Source organism: Lepidochelys kempii, chromosome 1, assembly GCF_965140285.1.
Source record: "Lepidochelys kempii isolate rLepKem1 chromosome 1, rLepKem1.hap1, whole genome shotgun sequence".
NCBI classification, from domain to species: Eukaryota; Metazoa; Chordata; order Testudines; family Cheloniidae; genus Lepidochelys; species Lepidochelys kempii.
The window spans coordinates 7,347,048-7,356,052 of NC_136380.1; the positions used below are offsets into that span (position 1 = coordinate 7,347,048).

The following is a 9,005-nucleotide window of genomic DNA, read 5'->3' on the forward strand; positions in this document are numbered from 1 at the left end:
AGCTAAGCTGGTAGAAATAAACTTTGGAGGTCCTACATACGGGTCCCCACATCTGTACCCTATAGTTCACAGTAGGGAGGGAACCTTGACAGGAGTGGAGAAAGTGAAAAGAATGTATATAATGAGGCAATGAAACACATTTACAAATAGCTTCAATGGAGGACAGATAATACAACGACCGCTTTCACCATGCACTTGCTATGTGTTCATGCACGAGTCATGATACAATGGGCCACACTCAGAAGTGAAGGGCCAGAAAGGGTGTCTATGTGAAAGTTACAACTGTAAAATCACAGTTATCAAATAGGCTGCGGAACTCCCAGCCACAAGATATCACTGGGGATGAGACTATAGCAGGATTCAAAGAGGGGCTGGATGGTTATAGGGGTAATTGGAAAGGGCTGTAGACCCTCCTGATTTACACCACAAAATATGTCTAACTAGTGGTTGTCAAGGGGAAACTTTCCCTGGGTGCTGGTTATCTCATTGCTCCCTATTGCAGGGTTTCTTCCACCTGCCTCTGAAGCTTCTGGAACTGGCCACTGGATAGTGCACTAGATGGGCTACAGGTCTGATCCAGTCTGCCAGTGCCTGTCTTCCTATTAATGGTGTAAATCCAAGAGTGTGTTTTTGCTGATCTTTCTTGAGCTCCTGGGAGTCTCTAGACTTGCACTCAGAGCAGAAAGATGTCTAATTAAATATCAGCTAGTCTTCTGTTCTTTTTCCTTTCAGGAAGGAACGCTGAAAACTCCTTGAACCTGCCCAGTCCATTATGTCAGCTGTCAATGATACCAAATTCCAATTTACAATTTTCCTTCTCACCGGGATACCTGGAAAGGAAGATGTCTATCTCTGGATCTCTGTCCCTTTCTGCTTAATATATGTTATTTCAATAGTAGGAAATTCAGTCATTCTGTTCATTATAAAACAGATCCAAGCCTCCATGAGCCCATGCACATTTTCTTTCCATGTTGTCCATCACGGACCTTGGCTTATCAATATCTACCATACCAACGATACTGGGCATGTTCTTGTTCAACTCTAGGGAGATCAGCCTTGATGCCTGTTTTGCCCAGCTGTTCTTCATCCACTTGCTTCAATGTATGGAATCCTCCTTCCTCTTGTTGATGGCCTTTGACCGCTTCATTGCAATCTGTAACCCACTGAGATATGCCTCCATCTTAACTCCATGGAGGTTATCCAAAATGGGACTGCTGTTTGTGGTAAGAAGGGTGGTCTTAGTATTACCATTCCCTTTTCTGCTGAAATGGTTCCAATACTGTCAAACTAATATTCTTTCCCATTCCTACTGCATATATCAGGAGGTCATGAAGCTAGCTTGTTCGGATATCACAGTCAACAATATCTATGACGTGTCTACTCTAGTCTTAACCATTGGGTCGGACTCGTTGCTCATCTTCCTCTCTTATGTGATGATCATCAAAACAGTGCTGAATGTCGTGTCCCATGCAGAGTATCTCAGGGCCTTGAACACCTGCGTTTCCCACCTCTGTGCTGTCCTGCTCTTCTACATACCAGAGATCGGCTTGTCTGTGATACACAGATTTGGGAATAGCTCTTCTCACTTGCTTCAGTTTGTCCTGGGCTACTTCTATCTGCTGGTCCCACCCCTAATGAACCCCATTGTGTACAGTGTGAAAAGCAAACAACTTCATGCAAAGATAATCAGGATGTTCATCAACTGAAGGGTGAGTTCCTCACGCTCCTCCCATACTAGTGTGGAAGTATAACATTGTATAAGTATAACGTTGTATAAGGGGACATGGTGGATACATTGTATATGAGAGGGCATGCCAAAACATGTTACAAAGTATCTGAGGGAGCACACGTGGGGACAGTTAGCTTTTGAATGGAGAAGGAATTAAGATAGAGCCAGCACGTCTAAGAAGCAGGCATCAGAATGGAAGGTGTGAAGGGCAATTACTTAAGTTAACTGGAAGCTGTTAAAGGAGATTGTTAAGGGTGGCAGGTAATTGAAGATACGTGACTGGTCTCAGGGATCTCGGAGGGTGGTGACTAAAATCTTTTTCTTCTTTTGTCTGTAACTTCTCTGTAACTTGTTCTCCAGCAAGCTGTATAAATTAAGAGACACAAGCCCCACTCAGGGGGCTCACTTCTAAATGTATTAGCAGAGCAGCTTTGCTAATAAAACAGAGTGGTCTGATAAATTGTGAGTCTGAGTCAAACTTTGACAATTTGGAGGTCCCACCAAGATGGCAAGCAGCTTCACTGAGGCTGTGTGATCCCTGACTGCCTTGCAGGACGATCGTGGTAGCCGGCACCTGGAGGCTTAGTCCAAGCGATCCTCCACAAGACAGAAAGGTACACAGCAGCAGTGCAGTCTACGCCATTGAACTTGGTGGTTCCCACTCTGTTTGGGTAGGGGTCTTTGGATCCAGCTTCTGGAGTCAGACGTCTCAGGTAATTATTATTTTTTGTGCTTTAACCGGTTTGAGGACTGTCTTGTCTTTGTGTCTATCAGTCTTCCCCGTGGTGTGTGTGTGAATCTGGGAGCCATCTCTGTCCGGAGACTGGCTGACCAAGGGGTCCCCGTCCCCACGGTCTGAATAAGTGGAATCTGCACAGCTGCAGCCGCACCACGCCTTGGGTATAACCCCTGGTGTGAAAGCAAGGGCAGTTGAGGCAGTAGCCTGTGGGCTCCTTTCTGTGTTTTGCACCGGGCACCGTTCTGCTGAGCACGAATTTCCTTCTTGTGTGAGTGCTGTGTGAAGTCCTCCTGGATGGGTAGTCAGAAGTCTAAGGTAGAACAGTTCCCTAGGGGAACTCCAGCTTATTTTATGTATTTTAGGAGGGGTCCGGACTCTTGTAGGTTTCTTGAAAAATGGTCCAAATTAGCTCTAGAGAACCCCAAATTACAGTGGCCACTGTTAGGTTCTTGGGACAAGGATCGAGTGGATGCTTTAAAAAGCAAACTCGTCCTCCCAAAAACCAAATTGGAGAGAGGAGAAGTAGACTGCTTCATGCACTGGTGGGAAGAGGCAAATCGTAGATGGACTGAGTCAAAACTCACCTCTCTTAAAAATTCTATCAAAAAACTAACAGTTCAATTGGATGCAGTCTCTCCCACCACTAGTCTGAGCGCTCCCCTTTGCCCAGTCCTGTGCAATGATCCGGATCAAACCCGACCCCCACCATACTCCTGCGCAAATAAGAAATCAGAAAAGAAAAAATCTTCAGTGACTACAGATAATGAAAGTGAAGATACCCTCATTGGCCTCGCAGCTCTGCAAAATATTATGAAGAAGAAATCCAAAGCAGACTGCAAAGATTCTCTTGACATCTTTTCTTGGAAAAGAGAACCTGATGGGAGGTTAATGAGAGACTCTGATCAAACTGTTGTGGCACCCTTACGAGTCCTTAAGATAGGAGAAAGTGAGTCCATATGGGATTATAAGCCCTGCACTCGTACAGAACTTTTATCTATAGTTAAAAGTTTTCCCAAACCACAGGAAAACTCTGTCAAATTTGCTGAGGAGTTTCTGTTAATCTGTGAAACCTATGAACCCTCTGAGACAGATCTCCTCCAACTGTGTAAATTGTTAGCTCCTGCCAGTTTTTATGAAAAATGTTTGGCTGCCGCAGACTGGCCAGCTGAGGCATGCCACTCAACCATAAAAAGTACTGGCCCAGATTCGGCATACAGAGACCGGTGTATGGCTCTTTGGATGCGCCTGCATCAAGCCATTCCCAAAGTGTGGTCTCCTAAAACAAACTGGACAGCAATACATTGCTGTAAGCAAGGGCAAGGAGAAAGCCCAGGTGACTATAGGTCCCGGCTAACTGATATTTTCCTACAACATTCAGGAATACCAGAGCCCGATGTAAATGGGCAGGGGGCCTTGGCACATGCATTTGTTGATGGTCTTCTCCCTGCCACAGGCAGCATGTTAAAACGAATAAGTGTGGGATGGGAGACTGAAACCATGGACAAATTGCTGGCGGTAGCAGAGCATTGCCACCACACTTTAAAAGAAAAGGAGGAACAGTCCTCCTAAAAGTTAATGGCTCTGCCGATACAGCATTATTCAGGACTAAGCAGACCACACCGGGGACAGGGACGGGGTTGCGGAAGGGGGCGGGGGGCTGCATTAACTGGGGTTTGTAACTACTGTAAACAGCCTGAACACTGGAAAAAAGAGTGTCCAAGACGACCTAATAATTGTATGGGAAATCAAGTGAACCCCCCGCTGGTTCCTCCAGCTGATCCCCAACCCTATTTTTCACCCCAACAATGATGGGATGCTGGGGAACCTCACAAAGGTTTAGCTCCCTTATTACCTCTGTCCCCTACTGGAGAATGTGTCCTAACTGTAAATGATCTCTCTCTCCCTTTCCTTGTTGATACTGGAGCTTCTCTTTCTACAATCCGCACCACTGACTTGCCTGAGGTTCCCCGATCTGGAAAATCTGTGTCTGCTGTTGGCATTACAGGGATCCCTACCTCTTTTCCCCTCTCAAAACCTTTGTCTGTTCAGGTCGGTCCCCTCTCTGAGGAGCATGCATTCCTCCTCTCTGATTCCACCCCTGCAAACCTTCTGGGAAGGGACTTGTTATGCAAACTTGGCTGTTCTATTTACTGCTCCCCAGATGCTGTCTATCTGCAAATCCCTCAGTCTTCCTTATGTGATTCTGTAGCCTCCCTGCTGTCTGAAACTTCCCTCTCCACTCCGGTCCCTTGCTGTCCCTTAACTCCGTCCCTAGAGCACCTAATCTCTCAGGTTCCTCCCTCCCTATGGCCATCTCACCCATCTGAAGTGGGCCGATTAAATACTGACCCAGTTCGGATTACTGTAGACAATTCCAAACTTCTGCCTCGCCTGTCTCAGTATCCTTTGAATCCTGAGGCAGAGGCTGAGATTGCTCCAGTTATATCTGCATTAAAAGAACAAGGAATTATTGTCCCTTGTTCCAGCCCCTGTAACACCCCTATCCTCCCAGTTCAAAAGGCTGATGGCAAATCATGGTGATTTGTTCAAGACCTTCGAGCTATTAACCGTATTGTCATACCTTCTTTTCCAGTGGTTCCTAACCCTGCTACAATACTAGCGTCTATTCCTTCAAATGCAACCCACTTCACTGTTGGAGATTTGTGCTCCGCTTTCTTCTCTGTCCCAGTTCACTCTGAATCCCAGTATCTCTTTGCCTTCTCCTACAAGGGTCAGCAATATACATGGACTACCCTTCCCCAGGGGTATACAGAGAGTCCATCCTATTTTTCTCAAGCCCTAGCCAGGGATCTCGCTGATCTGGTTTACCCATCAGGATCCACACAGATCCAATATGTGGACAACTTACTCCTGTGCTCCCCCTCTCTGTCTGCCTCAGAAACTGATTCACTAACACTTCTCACAGCTTTCGCAAACAAGGGTCATAAGGCTTCTCGCACAAAATTGCAGCTCTGCCAAACCTCTGACACATACCTAGGCTTCCTTCTCTCCTGGGCTCCCGTACACTCTATCCGGCCTGGATACAAGCCATCCTTAGCTTTCCCCAGCCTTGCTCTCCACGCCAGGTCAGAAAATTCTTAGGCATGATAGGGTTCTGTAGGCAATGGATTCCCCAATATGCTTCTCTGGCTAAAACACTCCAAGAACTCACTCGATCCTCTGTACCTAACCCCATGCCATGGCCACTTGAAGCAAATGCTGCTTTCATCTCCCTTAAGCAGAATTTAGCATCTGCCCCTGCCTTAGGGTTACCTAACTATGACAATCCTTTTACCCTTTTCTGTCACGAACAATCTGCTTGTGCCCTCGGGGTTCTTCCTCAGGAGCACGGTGACAGAAATCACCCGGTGGCTTATTTTTCTGCAACCTTGGACCCTGTAGCCCAGGGTTTACCCCCTTGCCTACGCGCTGTAGCTGCTGCAGCACGCCTGGTTGAGATGTCTGAGTCCCTTGTCCTCCGCTCTCCTCTCACTCTCATGGTTCCCCATTCTGTGGAAACTCTCCTTCTGCAACGCAACACTGCTCACCTCTCCTCTGCTCGCCTCACTAGGTATGAACTTTTGCTGCTTTCAGCCTCACATATCACTATTAAGCGCTGCTCCCGGTTAAACCCTGCTACCCTCCTTCCTTTACCTAGTGATGGTGAACCCCATGACTGCCTTGCAACTGTCTCCGCTATCACTGTCCCGCGCCCCGACCTTTCAGATGTACCTCTCCCTACCTCTCCCTAATACCTCTCCTGGTATTATTCACTGATGGGTCCTGTTATAGAAATGACCAAGGCCACCTTCTTGCAGGGTACGCTGTGGTCTCTCTCTCTGAGACCATAGAAGCTGCGCCCTTACCCTCTGTGACCTCTGCCCAGGTGGCTGAACTGATTGCTCTAACCTGTGCCTGCTTTCTAGCCATGGGGCTCTCTGCCACTATTTTTACTGATTCTCGGTATGCCTTTGTGGTTGTGCATGACTTTGGAACCCTCTGGCAGGCTCGAGGTTTTCTTACCTCTACTGGTACCCCTATCAAGAATGTCCCCTACATTGCCGCCCTCCTGTATGCAGTTTTACTACCGTCTGCCTTGGCAATTGTTAAGTGTACTGGCCACCCAGCGGCAGACACTGAGGTGGCAAAAGGTAATGCACTTGCTGATGCTGCTGCAAAACATGCCGCCACTATAAAACCTTCACCAGAAGCATTTCTTGGTCCCCTCTCTGTCTCTGTAACGCCACCATCCCTGTCTCATCTCGCTCAGCTCCAGGATTCTGCCCCAGAAACAGAGAGACTCCTGGAGTGCTTTGGGTTGCTCTTTGCATTCTGATTCCCTTTGGTGATTGCCCACCGGTACCTTTGTAGCCCCCCCTCTCACTCTACCCATCTCTAGCCACCCTGCTACATGGTGTTTCGCATGTCGGCAAGGAGGGGATGGTCTCTGCTATGAGTAAGGCGGGGTGGTGGGCTCCCCATTTCAGCTCCTTTGCAACCCGCCACTGTGCCGCTTGTGTTACTTGTCAAAGCCACAATGTCGGCAAATCTGTAAAAGTAACACAAGGGTTCCGGGGTTTGCCTCAAGCACCTTTCCTACACTGGCAACTTGATTTTGTATAAATGCCAAAGTGTCAGAAATATTAATTCATTTTAGTTATAATATGTCTGTTTTCGGGTTGGATTGAAGCCTTTCCCTGTCGCAAAGCTGATTCATTGTCCGTTGCAAAATGTCTGTTAAACCACATTATCCCTACCAAGGGAATTCCTGCCACTTTGTCTAGTGACCGGGGAACACATTTTACTGGAAAAATTGTTCAACATCTAAACCAGGTATTACATGTCACCCACCTGTTGCACTGCCCTTACCATCCACAGAGTGCAGGGGCAGTTGAAAGGCAAAATGGTGTGCTTAAAAATAAGCTGGCAAAAATCTGTAGTTCCGCAGGGTCAAACTGGCCAGCTGCTTTACCACTGGCCCTTATGGAAATTCGGTCATCCCCATCCCAGAGACACAAATTGAGTCCATTTGAAATCATCCTGGGACGCCCTATGCGAACAATGGTTACTATTACCCCAGCCCCAGACCTAAACCTAACTCACAGCACACTCCTCCAGTACTGCAAAGGGTTAATGCAAGCTGTGAGATCCTTCCATTCGCAGGTGTGAGCAGCTTGGCCGAGGGAACCCACCTCTGCTGCCTGTCACACCCCTGAGCCTGGTGAGTGGGTCTGCCCGCGGCACCACCTTCGGAAGCCCTCCTTGGAACCCCGGTGGAAGGGTCCGTACCAGGTACTGCTCACCACCCAGACAGCAGTGAAATTATCTGGCATCGCTGCATGGATCCACGCCTCATAGTGTAAGCCAGCGCCACCTCAAGGGGACCAAGCACCTCTGCAAGACCACGCAGAACCAGCTTCAACCCCAGAAGACAAAGAGGAACAGCCTGCAATACCTTACTATCTGCGCTCTCGTAAGGGTTGCCAGAAGCAGAGGGTAAGCAGACAGCAGGACCCAACAAACAAGATGCAGCAGTGAGCCTAGCGCCTGCTGCCTGGTGGACGTAAAACCGTGACTGGGGTTCCCTCGAAAGGGGTTGTCAGAACCAGAAAGGGTCCTGCTTCCAACATGTGTCCTTTGAGAAGCTTAATCCTCAGCTCCTGTGTCCTGAAGGTCTGGGGAATCCAGAGTGACAGTGACAATTCTTTCATCCAACAACAGGTGCAGATAGCCCAGATCCTGAATATTTCTAATTGCTGAGTCTGCAGCCACATCCCAGCTCACTCCCAAGCTAGTATCCCCACCATGGTAATCCCTCTGAATTCCTCAGAGCTTGCTGGAGAACCCTATCCATTTAAAAGGACATGGAAGGAAAATGACACTTGGGGGCTGGGAAAAACATATGTTCCTAAACTTATAAGTGTGGTGAAAGGAAAGGGCCACTGGTGCTGGGTGTGTAATGGGACAGGGTTGAATCTAGGGAGGAGCAGCTGTCTCCAATACATCGTGTCCCATGGTGTATGGGACTATTTAAACAAGATTGGAGAATGGCAAACCGGGTATGGAAAGATAAACTTCCTCTCAACCTAGGACCAAACCAAAGATTCAATCTCTTGCTCCCCTACAGCCTCCCTGAGAAAAACAGCACCATCTACAAATATCATGTGAATGCTACCTCTTCTACCAGTGAAAATCATCCTGTGCCCTTTGGGGGATACTATTGCTCCTTTGTAAATTTCCAATTGATTTCTTGTTGTATCCAAAACTGCACAAGACACACCATCCATCAGGTTACCCCTAACCAGAGTACTAATCTAATGTTGTTGAATGTCACCAGTGAAAGTAATGGAAAAAAAAAAAAGATTGATGTATGGAATCCACTAAGTCATTGGTCATGGGCGTAGCCTTGACCAAAAGGGTGAATTGTGGAAGTATAACACTGTATAAGTATAACGTTGTATAAGGGGACATGCTGGATACATTGTATATGAGAGGGCATGCCAAAACATGTTACTAAGTATCTGAGGGAGCACACGT

The 9,005-nt window shown here is 47.5% G+C and overlaps 1 pseudogene; it reads left to right on the top strand.

Annotated features, from left to right (window-relative positions):
* Positions 1-772: 772 nt before the first annotated feature.
* Positions 773-1,706, top strand: LOC140897054 (olfactory receptor 51G2-like; annotated as a pseudogene).
* The last annotated feature ends 7,299 nt before the right edge of the window (positions 1,707-9,005 follow it).